Source organism: Mya arenaria, chromosome 1 (assembly GCF_026914265.1).
Source record: "Mya arenaria isolate MELC-2E11 chromosome 1, ASM2691426v1".
In the NCBI taxonomy this organism is placed as follows: Eukaryota; Metazoa; Mollusca; class Bivalvia; order Myida; family Myidae; genus Mya; species Mya arenaria.
Window position 1 is genome coordinate 22,406,317 of NC_069122.1, and position 18,893 is coordinate 22,425,209.

The window sequence follows — 18,893 nt, forward strand, 5'->3', positions numbered from 1 at the left end:
CACATGGAACACTGGACAGTTTGCGCATGGTTTACCATACAATGTGCACATAGAATTATGTGACCGAACTGAATTCATATGGAATACAATGCCCAGAAATCTAATATTTCATTTCCCACCTCCACCTGCATGCCCACCCTGTCAATACCAGAGCAACTCTTACTATGTCCATTTCTGATATGGTGTCTCCAATGTAAATGTTGTTTCTCAATTGGATTCTATCTAAATTAATGTTCTATATTTGTACATTTTTCCATAAAAAATCACCCGCACAAACACTGGAGTTTCCCAAGGTGCATTGTAATTGTTTAAAATGCGTATGTTTTGCCAAGAAAAGTTCATTTGTAACTTCCACACAATTAAACAAACCTAAATCTAACGCTTTTTTTTCCTAAACATATTATTTTTCAAGAAAGGTTAGAAAGTTCAATTGCTTGGCATAAGATATATTAAAAATCCCAACAATAACCCTTATGTAAATGGGTTCCAGAAAAGGACCATTTAAGAACTATTTCTATAAATTTAATTAAATTCATAGTATTGTAGAGATCAATAAAGAACTTAAGAAAAAAACCAAAAAAAAAACCCAGTCACTTTAAATCACTTTTTACACTAGAATTAAATAATGTGAGAGTTTGTGTAGGATTCCATTAAGACATGAAAATTGGAGAGAAAGTGAAAAGCTAGGCAAGAAATGGTTCAGGGGGGAAATCAATGTTACTTAGAGACAATCATTATACATATACTTCAGCATCCATCCTAGCCTTACATTGCCATCACCATACATAATATTTCAACCATTATTGCCATCAGCATACACAATATCTCAACCATTATTTCCACCACCATGCATAATACCGCAACCCTTCAACCATTATTTCCACCACCATACACAAAACGGCAACCCTTCAACCCTTATTTCACCCATCATACACAATACTGCAACCCTTCAACCATTATTTCCACCATACACAATACTGCAACCCTTCAACCCTTATTTCCACCACCATACACAAAACGGCAACCCTTCAACCATTATTTCACCCACCATACACAATACTGCAACCCTCCAACCCTTATTTCACCCATCATACACAAAACGGCAACCCTTCAACCATTATTTCCACCACCATACACAATACTGCAACCCTCCAACCCTTATTTCACCCATCATACACAATACTGCAACCCTTCAACCCTTATTTCCACCACCATACACAATACTGCAACCCTTCAACCCTTATTTCACCCATCATACACAATACTGCAACCCTTCAACCATTATTTCACCCACCATACACAATACTGCAACCCTTCAACCAATATTTTCACCACCATACACAATACTGCAACCCTTCAACCATTATTTCCACCACCATACACAAAACGGCAACCCTTCAACCATTATTTCCACCACCATACACAAAACCGCAACCATTATTTCCACCACCGTACACAATACCGCAACCCCTCAACCATTATTTTCACCACCGTACACAATACCGCAACCCCTCAACCATTATTTCCACCACCGTACACAATACCGCAACCCCTCAACCATTATTTTCATCACCGTATGCAATACTGCAAACCTTCAACTATAATTATTAGATTTTTTCTAATTAAACCATCAGCTTTCATGTGGCATGATGCAAATTCGGTAATATTATTTCATCATACCGTAATCATCATTCTATTAATTGCTTCTGTCTGTCTATTTATTTTGACTATCATTTCTATGGCAATCTAGAACCCTCATTAAATTGCTACCAATTGAAACCATGTACTGCCTTGATGCAAATGGAAGGTACAAAAGATTCATGTACAAAGTTCTGCCGACCTAATGGGCTATCTGCAAATTAATGGTAAATCAATGCATCTCCTATGGTTCACAATTATGGTGGGCACTGATGGCGCTAATAAATATGGTATATACTGACATTACATCTCCATATTAATAGCACTTAACTTGCTTCTGACGCAATAGTAGCGTTATCTTAAACAGCAGATGGTGTTGTGATTCAGTATATTTCTATAAACAATAAACTCCTTATATGGTATATAGTGGAAATTAATCTTTAGCAATACTATGACATTTAAAAAGATGGCAAAATTTTACTCAGTCATGCTTTCATGGCAAAAACAGAGTTTAGCCTTAATGCAAACTTAAAAAGCCACATCAGATTTTTTTTCAGAGTCAAATAATACCATGGTAATTTTCTTAGAATCAATAGTATACCTACTAAAAGATTTGAGGTTCTTCACTTTTGCTGGATGTATAACATGTGCTTAATATCAAACATGTGCTCAGTCCCTACCATGTGCTCATTGTCAATACCATGTGCTCAATGCCTAACCTGTGCTCAATGTCTTCCTTGTGCCTAATGTCTAATTTGTGCTCAATGTCTTCCCTGTGCTCAATGCCTAACATGTGCTCAATGTCTAACATGTGCTCAATACAGTCAAACCTGTATTAAGTGGCCACCCTTGGGAAATGATCAAAGTGGCTGCTTAAGACAGGTGGCCACTTAATCCAGGTTTGACATTTCCGCCACTTTAGCTTTATTCAGAGATGGAGTATGTATCTTAACCACCACCTCACACCACAATCAGTAACATCGGTATTAATATTATTGAAGAAGGTTGAATACAAATACATTTGTATAGATAAAATAAATTTATTTCAAATTTATAAATAAAATACATTAGATAAATGTTGATACAAGTAATAAACAAAACACACCACATATCAGTCTACACATTTCACTCTTATGCTTAAGTAAGAATTTGATTTGAGTCCTTCCACAGTTAAACTCCTTGGCAACACTTCTTGTACTACGGCCGTTTTCTAATAACTTTATACACTCGACACATTCTTTTAGAGTCAAACACTTTCGATTAGTCTTATTTTCAGCCATAATTAAAGTTAAAAAAATATCAAGAACAATGCATTGTAAATATCCGTTCGTAGAAACATAAATCAGTGCACTTTGAAAAATAATATTGAGGTGAATAAAAATCGTAACTTGTTTCACGCCTTCGAATGACAATGCAAACTGTGAATTCATAATAACCGGTGTTTTTGTCAGTATTTAATAATTAACTTCGGTATTTAATAATTAACTTCGTAATTATTTAATTATCTTATTAATTGTGTTATAAATTGGTCAATTCTGATCAAAACATTTGCCGACGTGTAATAAACATTATTTCTCTAAGAGTAAACACGCATGGCAATCGTGTGATGCAATATTCATTTTCATTGGATGACGGAGATACCCGATGCCGTCGTTCTTTTCTGTAAACTTCTATGCGCAATTAATGCTGTGTATTGGAAAAATTTATCAGCGGAAGTGTAAGTGACAAGGGATTAGTGGCCGCTAATTAGTGTTTATATGGCTTCATGGGGACAAAAATTAGTGGCCGTGGCAGCGTTGGACAGTTGGCCGCTTAATGCACGTACATTATATAGTAAAAACGTACGGTGGCAATTTGGAGTGGCCCGTCAAGGCAGGTGGCCATTTAAAGCAGGTGACCGTTCAACCAGGTTTGACTGTACCTAACTTGTGCTCCATGTCTTCCCTGCGCCTAATGTCTAACATGTTTTCAATGTCTACCATGTGCTCAATACCAACTATGTGCTAAATGTCTTCCCTGTGCTCAATGTCTAACATGTGCTCAATGTCTTCCATGTGCTCGATACCAACTATGTGCTAAATGTCTTCCCTGTGCTCAATGTCTAACATGTGCTCAATGTCTACCATGTGCTCAATGTCTTCCTTGTGCTCATTGTCTTCCCTGTGCTCAATGTCTTCATTGTGCCTAATGTCTAACATGTGCTCAATGTCTTCCCTGTGCTCAATGTCTTCCTTGTGCCTAATGTCAAACATCTACTCAATGCCTAACTTGTGCTCAATGTCTTCCTTGTGCCTAATGTCTATCTTGTGCTCAATGTCTTCCATGTGCTCAATACCAACTACGTGCTAAATGTCTTCCCTGTGCTCAATGTCAAACATGTGCTCAATACCTCACTTGTGCTAAATGTCTTCCCTGTGCCTAATGTCTAACATGTTTTGATTGTCTACCATGTGCTTGATACCAACTATGTGCTCAATGTCTTCCCTGTGATCAATGTCTAACATGTGCTCAATGCCTAACTTGTGCTCAATGTCTTCCTTGTGCCTAATGTCTATCTTGTGCTCAATGTCTTCCCTGTGCTCAATGCCTAACATGTGCTCAATGTCTAACTTGTGCCTAATATCTAACTTGTGCTCAATGTCTAACTTGTGCCTCAAGTCTAACATGTGCTCAATGTCTAACATGTGCTCACTGCCAAACTTGTGCTGAATGTCTTCCTTGTGCCTAATGTCTATCTTGTGCTCAATGCCTAATTTGTGCTCAATGTTTTCCCTGTGTTCAATGTTTAACTTGTGCCTAATGTCTAACTTGTGCTCAATGTCTAACTTGTGCCTCAAGTCTAACATGTGCTCAATGTCTAACTTGTGCCTCAAGTCTAACATGTGCTCAATGTCTTCCCTGTGCTCAATGTCTAACATGTGCTAAATTCCAAACTTGTGCTCAATGTCTTCCTTGTGCCTAATGTCTATCTTGTGTTCAATGTCTAACATGTGCTCAATGTCTAACTTGTGTTCAATGTATTTCTGGTGCTCAATGTCTAACATGTGCTCAATGCCTAACTTGTGCCTTATGTATTCATTGTGCCTAATGTCTAATTTGTGCCTAATGTCTTCCTTGTGCCTAATGTCTTCCTTGTGCCTAATGTCTAACTTTTGCCTTAAGTCTTCTTTGTGCCTAATGTCTTCCTTGTGCCTCAAGTCTTCCTTGTGCCTACTGCTTCCTTGTGCTTAATATCCACCATGTACCTTATGTTTTACATATGCTCAATGTCTAACATGTATTTTGTTATATCTCACGTATAAAACAACTTAGTTATAAAACAACTACTTATCAACTAGAAAAAGAAACAAATACCATGGTATTACAACTCATGCTTTTAAGAGTAATTATTACATTGGTTAATGATTTCTTGGTGTATATAATATGTACCAATCACTTAAGAATTATTCAGTTTAACATTACAGGGTTCGAATTTAGACTCGCATACTCGCAAAATGCGAGCGACATTTGCAAATTGCGAGTGACTTTTATTCAAGCTCGCAAAATTCTGCAAGTGGCTTTTTCTAGACTACAAAATGTTAAAAGGAAAGTAGAACAAGAGATGTTAGTGAAACATTTATGCCCCCTTGGGAGCCAAATTGTTAGTAGGATTTGGACACTTAAATAAAATATGGACAATCAGAAAACCTTTTTTCAGCTTACAGTCACACTGACCTTGACCTTTGACCCACTGACCTCAAAATCAATAGGGTTCATCTGCTGGTCATGACCAATAAGCCTACCTAGTATGAGGTCCCTGGGTCAAAGCGTTCTCAAGTTATTGATCGGAAACCGTTTTTCATGTTAAGGTCACACTGACCTTGACCTTTGACCCACTGACCTCAAAATCAATAGGGTTCATCTGCTGGTCATGACCAATACACCTACCAAGTATGAGGTTCCTGGGTCAAAGCGTTCTCAAGTTATTGATCGGAAACCGTTTTTCATGTAAAGGTCACACTGACCTTGACCTTTGACCCACTGACCTCAAAATCAATAGGGTTCATCTGCTGGTGATGACCAATACACATACCAAGTATGAGGTCCCTCGGTCAAAGCGTTCTCAAGTTATTGATCGGAAACCATTTGGTATTCCGACCGACCGACAGACAGACAGACAGACCGACCGACCGACCGACCGACATGTGCAAAACAATATACCCCACTTTTTTCAAAAGGGGGCATAATAAACATGAACGTAACTCCGCTACATAGTTGAGTGTAAACAGCCTATAAGTGGCATGTTTAAAATACCAGTATAAAGAAGACAGTATGGAGTAACGCTCTAGTAAGTTTTAAAAAATAGAACAAATACGGAAAAGGCCAAGTTTTATTTCGAATCTTTCCAGGATGCTCCGAGGCCTGCACTATACATAATGAATACAAATGACGTAATCACCTAGCTCAATCAATGGCTAAATTTAGCGCTTTCGCGCACTAAATTGTAAACCCCAGCAACCTTTGAATATATTTCCGCCCAACTGTCAAAGTGAATAGACTTCGTCGATCGATATATTTCATGGTTCAAAGCATCCACGCTACGTTTACTGTTGCTTTATTTCTTTTAAATTTATAATGTTATTGTTTTTAATACTTATAGACTTAATGGAATCTGAAGCCAGCGTGCTTTCCGAAGGGGTATTTCCCTATGGCGAGGGAAAATATACAAAGTGAACAATGTCAAATTATTGGACAGCTTTGTTATCACAACGCGGCCAGCATCTGATGAGTCTTTCCGTACCCCCCAAAAAATATAAGCCATCTTAAAGTTCTAGTAGTCGAGTCACTCAAGATTGATACTTTTTAATATTCATAATATGTCTTAGGTGTAAATTTCTACTGTAATTAGACAATATTATCAGGGAATTAAGCAAATAATAACATTGCAAGTTGATTTTTCATTTTGCGAGTTGCTTCAAAAAGCACTCGCAAAATTTTGGGAGTGCTCCTCAAATTCAAATTCGAACCCTGCATTATCAATTTTATTGTCCCCCTGTGATCCAAGAAATCCTAATATATTTCAAATAAATGATGACCGCAAATTAAGTTACATTAAATACTTTGACCACAACTGATGTAACTTATAAGTCATGAACATGCAAATTATTCATCAATTGATCATTATTGCAATTTATACAGCAGTTAAGCCTCTGAACATGGATATTGCTGTATCAATGTTGCCATAATTAAACCAGAAATATTGATTGCACATCCAAAGCTTTGTCGGATCTTAAACTGTCTGCAAACTGTCTGCAACTCAGACCTGAATAACAGAACTGTTGTGTCTGACCTTCAACTGTCTGAAAAATGTTTGCAACCAAGACCTGAATAACAGAACTGTTGTGTCTGACCTTCAATGTTCTGCAACTCAGACCTAAATAACAGAACAGTTGTGTCCAACCTTCAATTGTCTGCAACTCAGACCTAAATAACAGAACAGTTGTGTCCAACCTTCAATTGTCTGCAACTCAGACCTAAATTACAGAACTGTTGTGTCTGACCTTCAATGTTCTGCAACTCAGACCTGAATAACAGAACAGTTGTGTCCAACCTTCAATTGTCTGCAACTCAGACCTAAATTACAGAACTGTTGTGTCTGACCTTCAATGTTCTGCAACTCAGACCTGAATAACAAACTGTTGTGTCTGACCTTCAATGTTCTGCAACTCAGACCTGAAGAACAGAACAGTTGCGTCCGACCTTCAATTGTCGGCAACTCAGACCTAAATAACAGAACTGTTGTGTCTGACCTTCAATGTTCTGCAACTCAGACCTGAATAACAGAACTGTTGTGTCTGACCTTCAATGTTCTGCAACTCAGACCTAAATAACAGAACAGTTGTGTCCGACCTTCAACCGTCTGCAACTGAAGACCTGAATAACAGAACAGTTGTGTCCGACCTTCAACCGTCTGCAACTGAAGACCTGAATTACAGAACAGTTGTGTCCGACTTCAACCGTCTGCAACTTAAGACCTGAATAACAGAACAGTTGTGTCTGACCTTCAACCTTCTGCAACTGAAGACCTGAATAACAGAACAGTTGTGTCCCACCTTCAACCGTCTGCAACTGAAGACCTGAATAACAGAACAGTTGTGTCCGACCTTCAACCTTCTGCAACTGAAGACCTGAATAACAGAACAGTTGTGTCCGACCTTCAACCGTCTGCAACTGAAGACCTGAATTACAGAACAGTTGTGTCCGACTTCAACCGTCTGCAACTGAAGACCTGAATAACAGAACAGTTGTGTCAGACCTTCAATTGTCTGCAACTGAAGACCTGAATAACAGAACAGTTGTGTCAGACCTTCAATTATCGGCAACTCAGACCTAAAGAACAGAACTGTTGTGTCCGACCTTCAATTGTCTGCAACTCAGACCTAAATAACAGAACAGTTGTGTCCAACCTTCAATTGTCTGCAACTCAGACCTAAATTACAGAACTGTTGTGTCTGACCTTCAATTGTCTGCAACTCAGACCTAAATTACAGAACTGTTGTGTCCAACCTTCAATTGTCTGCAACTCAGACCTAAATTACAGAACAGTTGTGTCAGATGTTCAATTGTCTGAAACTTAGACCTCAATAACAGAACAGTTGTGGCCGACCTTCAATTGTCTGTAACCCAGACCTGAATAACAGAACAGTTGTGTCAGATGTTCAATTGTCTGCAACTCAGACCTGAATTACAGAACAGTTGTGTCAGATGTTCAATTGTCTGAAACTTAGACCTCAAGAACAGAACAGTTGTGGCCGACCTTCAATTGTCTGTAACCCAGACCTGAATAACAGAACAGTTGCGTCTGACCTTCAATTGTCTGCAACTCAGACCTTTGTGTCCAACCTTCAATGTTCTGGAACTCAGACCTGAATTACAGAACAGTTGTGTCCGACCTTCAACTGTCTGCAACTGAAGACCTGAATAACAGAACAGTTGTGTCCGACTTCAACCGTCTGCAACTGAAGACCTGAATAACAGAACAGTTGTGTCAGACCTTCAACCTTCTGCAACTGAAGACCTGAATAACAGAACAGTTGTGTCCGACTTCAACCGTCTGCAACTGAAGACCTGAATAACAGAACAGTTGTGTCCGACCTTCAACCGTCTGCAACTGAAGACCTGAATAACAGAACAGTTGTGTCCGACCTTCAACCTTCTGCAACTGAAGACCTGAATAACAGAACAGTTGTGTCAGACCTTCAACCGTCTGCAACTGAAGACCTGAATAACAGAATAGTTGTGTCAGACCTTCAACCTTCTGCAACTGAAGACCTGAATAACAGAACAGTTGTGTCCGACCTTCAACCTTCTGCAACTGAAGACCTGAATAACAGAACAGTTGTGTCCGACCTTCAAACTTCTGCAACTGAAGACCTGAATAACAGAATAGTTGTGTCAGACCTTCAACCGTCTGCAACTCAGACCTGAATAACAGAACAGTTGTGTCCGACCTTCAACCTTCTGCAACTGAAGACCTGAATTACAGAACAGTTGTGTCCGACCTTCAACCTTCTGCAACTGAAGACATGAATAACAAAACAGTTGTGTCAGACCTTCAACCATCTGCAACTCAGACCTGAATAACAGAACAGTTGTGTCCGACCTTCAACCTTCTGCAACTGAAGACCTGAATAACAGAACAGTTGTGTCCGACCTTCAACCTTCTTCAACTGAAGACCTGAATAACAGAACAGTTGTGTCAGACCTTCAACCGTCTGCAACTCAGACCTGAATAACAGAACAGTTGTGTCCGACCTTCAACCGTCTGCAACTCAGACCTGAATAACAGAACAGTTGTGTCTGACCTTCAATTGTCTGCAACTCAGACCTTTGTGTCCAACCTTCAATGTTCTGCAACTCAGACCTGAATAACAGAACAGGTGTGTCTGACCTTCAACCGTCTGCAACTGAAGACCTGAATAACAGAACAGTTGTGTCCGACTTCAACCGTCTGCAACTGAAGACCTGAATAACAGAACAGTTGTGTCAGACCTTCAACTGTCTGCAACTGAAGACCTGAATAACAGAACAGTTGTGTCCAACCTTTAATTGTCTGCAACTGAAGACCTAAATAACAGAACAGTTGTGTCAGACCTTCAACCTTCTGCAACTGAAGACCTGAATAACAGAACAGTTGTGTCAGACCTTCAACCGTCTGCAACTCAGACCTGAATAACAGAACTGTTGTGTCAGACCTTCAATTGTCTGCAACTCAGACCTGAATAACAGATAGTTGTGTCCGACCTTCAACCTTCTGCAACTGAAGACCTGAATAACAGAACATTTGTGTCCAACCTTCAACCGACTGCAACTGAAGACCTGAATAACAGAACAGGTGTGTCCGACCTTCAACCTTCTGCAACTGAAGACCTGAATAACAGAACAGTTGTGTCCGACCTTCAACCGTCTGCAACTGAAGACCTGAATAACAGAACAGTTGTGTCCGACCTTCAACCTTCTGCAACTGAAGACCTGAATAACAGAACAGTTGTGTCCGACCTTCAACCTTCTGCAACTGAAGACCTGAATAACAGAACAGTTGTGTCAGACCTTCAACCGTCTGCAACTGAAGACCTGAACAACAGAACAGGTGTGTCCGACCTTCAACCTTCTGCAACTGAAGACCTGAATAACAGAACAGTTGTGTCCGACCTTCAACCTTCTGCAACGTTCATCACTATCCATCAAATCTATTTTAAGTTATTCGGCGGAAACCATTTTTCAGTGACTTTGACCCCCCCCCCATAGCAATCCCAATCTAGCTCTTCTCTTTCATCACTATCCATCAATGCTTTCTTATGTTATTGGACGGAAACCAATGTTTGACGCCTGCTCTACCGCGTTCTAAGCTTTATGTTTTATCCTTTCTCGTTGAAAACCTGGTTAAAAAAACATATCTTTATACAGCATCATGAATTATCTCCCTTCCTATAACTATCGTTTTTGTGTTGAATTTCAGGGGATTTTGACATTAGACCAGGGGATAGGGGATTTAGACATTAGACCAGGGGATTTTGATCAATCATCAAGTTTTTTTTCTTTTGTACATCCAGAAGTATTTTTTTATGCTTCTATTTAACTCTTTAATTAACAATTCTGCTAACCATCAGAAATGATGACTTTCAGACTTAAAGGAAATGGAACAAGAGATGTTTGTCAAACATTATGCCCCCCTGAGCGCCATGTTGTCAGGATTATATGGACAATTGAATGAAATATGCATGGACCGAAATGACAGCTGATTTGTCGCTAACATTGTATGCCGTTGAGGCAGTTTTAAGATTATGACCATTCAAAGTTTGAGGATGGAGTGTGTTATGACCATGACCTTTGACCTCAAAATCCATAGTAGTCATCAGCTGGTCACCAAAAATCTAAATGTTAAGTTTGAGGGCCATGGGTGCAGGCATTGACAAGTTATCACACAGACAAGCATTTTTCGTTCAAGGTCACTGTAACCTTGACCTTTGATCCAATGACCCCTTAAATCATAAGGGGTCATCTACAGGTCAGACACAACTCCAAGTCAAGTTTGAGGGCCATGGGTGCAGGCATTGTCCAATTATCACTTGAAACATTTTCGCATTCAAGGTCACTGTGAACCTGACCTTTGACCCAATGACTCCTAAAATCAATAAGGGTCATCTCCTGGTCAGGCCCAACTTACATGTCAAGTTTGATGATCATAGATTCAGGCATTGTTGAGATATCACTGGGAGAAGATTTGTTAACTTTTTTGCGTTAAAGGTTACTGTGACCTTGACCTGATGACCCCCAAAGTCAAGAGGGGTCATCTACTGGTCAGGCCCAACCTTCATGTCAAGTTTGATAACCATAGGTCCAGGAATTGTCGAGTTTGCTTTCAAGGTCACTGTGACCTTGACCTCTGACCCCTTAAATCAATAGGGGTCATCTATTGGTCAGGCCCAACCTCCAAGTCAAGTTTGAGGGCCATGGGCGCAGGCATTGTTGAGTTATCACTCGGGCAACCTTTTATCGTTCAAAGTCACTGTTACCTTGACCTTTGGCCCAATGACCCCTAAAATCAATAGGGGCCATCTACTGGTCAGGCCCAACCTCCAATTCAAGTTTGATGGCCGTGGGTGCAGGCATTGTCGAGTTATCACTCAGACAACCTTTTACCATTCAAGGTCACTGTGACCTTGATCTTTGGCCCGATGACCCCCAAAAACAATAGGGGTCATCTACTGGTCAGGCCCAACCTCCAAGTCAAGTTTGAGGGCCATAGGTGCAGGCATTGTCGAGTAATGACACAGACAACCTTTTACCATTCAAGGTCACTGTGACCTTGACCTTTGGCCCGATGACCCCCCAAAACAATAGGGGTATTCTACTGGTCAGGCCCAACCTCTAAGTCAAGTTTGAGGGCCATGGGTGTAGGCATTGTCGAGTTATCACATGGACAACCTTTTACCATTCAAGGTCACTGTGACCTTGACCTTTGGTCCAATGACCCCCAAAAACAAAAGGGTCCATCTACTGGTCAGGCCCAACCTCCAAGTCAAGTTTGAGGGCCATGGGTGTAGGCATTGTCGAGTTATCACATGGACAACCTTTTACCATTCAAGGTCACTGTGACCTTGACCTTTGGCCCAATGACCCCCAAAAACAAAAGGGTTCATCTACTGGTCAGGCCCAACCTCCAAGTCAATTATGAGGGCCATGGGTGCAGGCATTGTTGAGTTATCACTCGGACAACCTTTTACCATTCAATGTCACTATGACATTGATCTTTGACCCTATGAGCCCCAAAAACTATAGGGGTCAGCTACTGGTCAGGCCCAACCTCCAAGTCAAGAATGAGGGCCAAGGGTGCAGGCATTATCGAGTTATCGCTCGGACATCCTTTTACCATTCAAGGTCACTGTGACCTTGACCGTTGGCCCGATGACCCCCAAAAAAAATAGAGGTCATCTAATGGTCAGGCCCAACTTCCATATCAAGTTTGATGACCATAGGTCTAGGCATTGTTGAGTTATCACTCGGACAATCTTTAAAATTATTATACTATTAAAGGTCACTGTGACCTTGATCTTTGACCCGATGAGCCCTAAAATCAATAGGGGTCATCTACTGGTCAGGCCCAACCTTCATGTCAAGTTTGATGACCATACGTCCAGGAATTGTTGAGTTATCACTCGGACAAGCTTTGGTCTACCGACGGATCGACCGACCGACCGACATGCCTGTGCAATGCAATATACCCCTCTTCTTCGAAGGTGGGCATAATAAATATTATTCATTTCTTACATTTCCCAAATTGTCATATTCATTTGCCCTTCAGATCATTATTACAAATAAATTTATCGCTTCTTGAACAAGTTAATAATCATGTTTCCTCATGGCATTTATTAATTTTATTTTTTATATAATTATTGTAATTCATAGTCATTTTCTTCTCAGTTTTTTGTTTAAATTCAGTTTCACTCACAGACTGTGGTTTCACTTAGTCATTTTCCGAAAAATGGCAATGGACATGTATGTAAAATTGCTGCTAAAATTCAACCCTCTTGTAAAATGTTTGTAAAACAATGCGGGGGATATTCCCCCCCTGGTACACTGAGGAATCAAAATTAGGGATATTTTTCACCCCCGCCGGAGGGATATGGTATGACTGTTATATTGATTTACCTCTATCAGAGGGCCACATTATATTTTGTCCAAAGAGAAGGCAGTATCTCTCAAGATTTCCAATCATTTATATAAGTAAATCAGCAGTCAGCCATTTTTGATCAGGTGAAGCAGTAGATATGAACTGTGGCTAGCCCAGTTAGTTGGTAGTTAACTCAATATAATGTAGACCACTAAAAAAGATTAAGTATGTACCGGTACTGTCACAAAATTAAGTTGCATGAATTTTGTTTTTGTAAGGTCATACTAACTATCTTTATCCATTACAAAATTCAAAAACCAACTTGATTATAAAACAGCTTCTTACTCAAAGACGAAACCATGTCTAATTCCCCTTTAAGACAATAAATTTTCTCGTGCCCGGGTTCTGAGTGAGTGCATGAAGATTGTAATTATCTTGGTTAAATCCCCGCAAAATTAAACACACAACTACTTAAATGGTGCTGAGGATTGTAAACAGTCAACAATATTCCAATAATTGTGCTTTATGACCAACTGGCATGCAACATAAATATTTTTGTAACTGTTTTATGGAGAAAATTAATATTGAACCATTAATTAGGAAATATTTTCCAATGTGTATTAATGGATATTTCAGGCTCCATTTAATCCAGGAAAAGAATTCATTAAAGAAAGATTATGGCACATAAAGTTATATGACTCACTCAGATTTCCCTGAAATAACAATGAACTGCATCCTCTAGTTTATTTATAATATAAATTTAGACTAAAATTAATGTAAATATAGAATTGGTGTAAATTATAATAGCCCAAACTGGAGGTTTACAATTAATCAACAAACCTCAGTTAAAGACAATAAAACTTATTTTCAAACTTTGATTCCTTCTGAATTGGAGTTCTTTGAAATACATGTATTTTATTTATCTTTACAGACAGAGTTGAGTCTTGGACAACCATGTCACTGTGAATCTGTTTCTTGGAAGAACCCCAGGTATGTGTTCAAATTCAGTTTAAGCATTTTACATGAAATAGAGGATCTCAGCAATATTGTGTCTGACCATTGTGTGAGACATAAGTGTCATACTTCCATAACAGTGCTGTATTGTGTCTGACCATTGTGTGAGACATAAGTGTCATACTTCCATAACAGTGCTCTAAGAAGTAAGGGGATATTTTCAATAACAGTAAATGCCATATTAAACATGCTGGGCTCCAGTATTTATGAGAACCCCACATGCTAAGTAACACAGTGACATTTTTCCCCAATCAGCTACCTTTTTTAAAATCCACTAAATTCAATGGTCAGTCATGTATGAGTAAAAACAAGAGATGTTTGTCAAACATTATGCCCCCTGAGCGCCAAGTTGCCAGAAATATTTGGACAATTGAATGAAATATGCATGGACTGAAATGACAGCTGATTTGTCATTGGATGCATATGAGGCAGGTCATCTACTGGTCATACCTAATCTTCATGTCAAGTTTGATGACCATAGGTCCGGGAATTGTTGAGTTATCACTCGGACAAGCTTTGGTCTTCCAACAGACCGACCGACATGTGCAAAGCAATTATATAACCCCTCTGCTTCGAAGGGGGGCATAATTAAACTAGATGTTCACTGAAAACTGATACTTCAACTCATGCATTTAGTGACATATAAATTTCTACTGTCTACTATATAAGAAAATAAAATATGGACAATCAGAAAACCTTTTTTCAGCTTACAGTCACACTGACCTTGACCTTTGACCCACTGACCTCAAAATCAATAGGGTTCATCTGCTGGTCATGACCAATAAGCCTACCTAGTATGAGGTCCCTGGGTCAAAGCGTTCTCAAGTTATTGATCGGAAACCGTTTTTCATGTTAAGGTCACACTGACCTTGACCTTTGACCTCAAAATCAATAGGGTTCATCTGCTGGTCATGACCAATACACCTACCAAGTATGAGGTTCCTGGGTCAAAGCGTTCTCAAGTTATTGATCGGAAACCGTTTTTCATGTAAAGGTCACACTGACCTTGACCTTTGACCCACTGACCTCAAAATCAATAGGGTTCATCTGCTGGTCATGACCAATAAGCCTACCTAGTATGAGGTCCCTGGGTCAAAGCGTTCTCAAGTTATTGATCGGAAACCGTTTTTCATGTTAAGGTCACACTGACCTTGACCTTTGACCCACTGACCTCAAAATCAATAGGGTTCATCTGCTGGTCATGACCAATACACCTACCAAGTATGAGGTTCCTGGGTCAAAGCGTTCTCAAGTTATTGATCGGAAACCGTTTTTCATGTAAAGGTCACACTGACCTTGACCTTTGACCCACTGACCTCAAAATCAATAGGGTTCATCTGCTGGTGATGACCAATACACATACCAAGTATGAGGTCCCTCGGTCAAAGCGTTCTCAAGTTATTGATCGGAAACCATTTGGTATTCCGACCGACCGACAGACAGACAGACAGACCGACCGACCGACCGACCGACATGTGCAAAACAATATACCCCACTTTTTTCAAAAGGGGGCATAATAAACATGAACGTAACTCCGCTACATAGTTGAGTGTAAACAGCCTATAAGTGGCATGTTTAAAATACCAGTATAAAGAAGACAGTATGGAGTAACGCTCTAGTAAGTTTTAAAAAATAGAACAAATACGGAAAAGGCCAAGTTTTATTTCGAATCTTTCCAGGATGCTCCGAGGCCTGCACTATACATAATGAATACAAATGACGTAATCACCTAGCTCAATCAATGGCTAAATTTAGCGCTTTCGCGCACTAAATTGTAAACCCCAGCAACCTTTGAATATATTTCCGCCCAACTGTCAAAGTGAATAGACTTCGTCGATCGATATATTTCATGGTTCAAAGCATCCACGCTACGTTTACTGTTGCTTTATTTCTTTTAAATTTATAATGTTATTGTTTTTAATACTTATAGACTTAATGGAATCTGAAGCCAGCGTGCTTTCCGAAGGGGTATTTCCCTATGGCGAGGGAAAATATACAAAGTGAACAATGTCAAATTATTGGACAGCTTTGTTATCACAACGCGGCCAGCATCTGATGAGTCTTTCCGTACCCCCCAAAAAATATAAGCCATCTTAAAGTTCTAGTAGTCGAGTCACTCAAGATTGATACTTTTTAATATTCATAATATGTCTTAGGTGTAAATTTCTACTGTAATTAGACAATATTATCAGGGAATTAAGCAAATAATAACATTGCAAGTTGATTTTTCATTTTGCGAGTTGCTTCAAAAAGCACTCGCAAAATTTTGGGAGTGCTCCTCAAATTCAAATTCGAACCCTGCATTATCAATTTTATTGTCCCCCTGTGATCCAAGAAATCCTAATATATTTCAAATAAATGATGACCGCAAATTAAGTTACATTAAATACTTTGACCACAACTGATGTAACTTATAAGTCATGAACATGCAAATTATTCATCAATTGATCATTATTGCAATTTATACAGCAGTTAAGCCTCTGAACATGGATATTGCTGTATCAATGTTGCCATAATTAAACCAGAAATATTGATTGCACATCCAAAGCTTTGTCGGATCTTAAACTGTCTGCAAACTGTCTGCAACTCAGACCTGAATAACAGAACTGTTGTGTCTGACCTTCAACTGTCTGAAAAATGTTTGCAACCAAGACCTGAATAACAGAACTGTTGTGTCTGACCTTCAATGTTCTGCAACTCAGACCTAAATAACAGAACAGTTGTGTCCAACCTTCAATTGTCTGCAACTCAGACCTAAATAACAGAACAGTTGTGTCCAACCTTCAATTGTCTGCAACTCAGACCTAAATTACAGAACTGTTGTGTCTGACCTTCAATGTTCTGCAACTCAGACCTGAATAACAGAACAGTTGTGTCCAACCTTCAATTGTCTGCAACTCAGACCTAAATTACAGAACTGTTGTGTCTGACCTTCAATGTTCTGCAACTCAGACCTGAATAACAAACTGTTGTGTCTGACCTTCAATGTTCTGCAACTCAGACCTGAAGAACAGAACAGTTGCGTCCGACCTTCAATTGTCGGCAACTCAGACCTAAATAACAGAACTGTTGTGTCTGACCTTCAATGTTCTGCAACTCAGACCTGAATAACAGAACTGTTGTGTCTGACCTTCAATGTTCTGCAACTCAGACCTAAATAACAGAACAGTTGTGTCCGACCTTCAACCGTCTGCAACTGAAGACCTGAATAACAGAACAGTTGTGTCCGACCTTCAACCGTCTGCAACTGAAGACCTGAATTACAGAACAGTTGTGTCCGACTTCAACCGTCTGCAACTTAAGACCTGAATAACAGAACAGTTGTGTCTGACCTTCAACCTTCTGCAACTGAAGACCTGAATAACAGAACAGTTGTGTCCCACCTTCAACCGTCTGCAACTGAAGACCTGAATAACAGAACAGTTGTGTCCGACCTTCAACCTTCTGCAACTGAAGACCTGAATAACAGAACAGTTGTGTCCGACCTTCAACCGTCTGCAACTGAAGACCTGAATTACAGAACAGTTGTGTCCGACTTCAACCGTCTGCAACTGAAGACCTGAATAACAGAACAGTTGTGTCAGACCTTCAATTGTCTGCAACTGAAGACCTGAATAACAGAACAGTTGTGTCAGACCTTCAATTATCGGCAACTCAGACCTAAAGAACAGAACTGTTGTGTCCGACCTTCAATTGTCTGCAACTCAGACCTAAATAACAGAACAGTTGTGTCCAACCTTCAATTGTCTGCAACTCAGACCTAAATTACAGAACTGTTGTGTCTGACCTTCAATTGTCTGCAACTCAGACCTAAATTACAGAACTGTTGTGTCCAACCTTCAATTGTCTGCAACTCAGACCTAAATTACAGAACAGTTGTGTCAGATGTTCAATTGTCTGAAACTTAGACCTCAATAACAGAACAGTTGTGGCCGACCTTCAATTGTCTGTAACCCAGACCTGAATAACAGAACAGTTGTGTCAGATGTTCAATTGTCTGCAACTCAGACCTGAATTACAGAACAGTTGTGTCAGATGTTCAATTGTCTGAAACTTAGACCTCAAGAACAGAACAGTTGTGGCCGACCTTCAATTGTCTGTAACCCAGACCTGAATAACAGAACAGTTGCGTCTGACCTTCAATTGTCTGCAACTCAGACCTTTGTGTCCAACCTTCAATGTTCTGGAACTCAGACCTGAATTACAGAACAGTTGTGTCCGACCTTCAACTGTCTGCAACTGAAGACCTGAATAACAGAACAGTTGTGTCCGACTTCAACCGTCTGCAACTGAAGACCTGAATAACAGAACAGTTGTGTCAGACCTTCAACCTTCTGCAACTGAAGACCTGAATAACAGAACAGTTGTGTCCGACTTCAACCGTCTGCAACTGAAGACCTGAATAACAGAACAGTTGTGTCCGACCTTCAACCGTCTGCAACTGAAGACCTGAATAACAGAACAGTTGTGTCCGACCTTCAACCTTCTGCAACTGAAGACCTGAATAACAGAACAGTTGTGTCAGACCTTCAACCGTCTGCAACTGAAGACCTGAATAACAGAATAGTTGTGTCAGACCTTCAACCTT

General features: G+C 39.8%; 1 protein-coding gene and 1 long non-coding RNA gene across 5 annotated transcripts in view; one reads left to right on the plus strand and one right to left on the minus strand.

Moving 5' to 3' along the window:
- Positions 1 to 14,281, plus strand: part of LOC128232867 (uncharacterized) — a 48,907-nt gene extending 34,626 nt beyond the window's left edge. Inside the window, exon 3 of the long non-coding RNA XR_008260577.1 lies at positions 14,223 to 14,281. This is a non-coding gene — a long non-coding RNA (uncharacterized LOC128232867). The remainder of the gene's footprint in view (positions 1 to 14,222) is intronic.
- Positions 1 to 18,893, minus strand: part of LOC128232845 (uncharacterized) — a 383,378-nt gene that overhangs the window by 165,742 nt on the left and 198,743 nt on the right. The window lies entirely within an intron of this gene.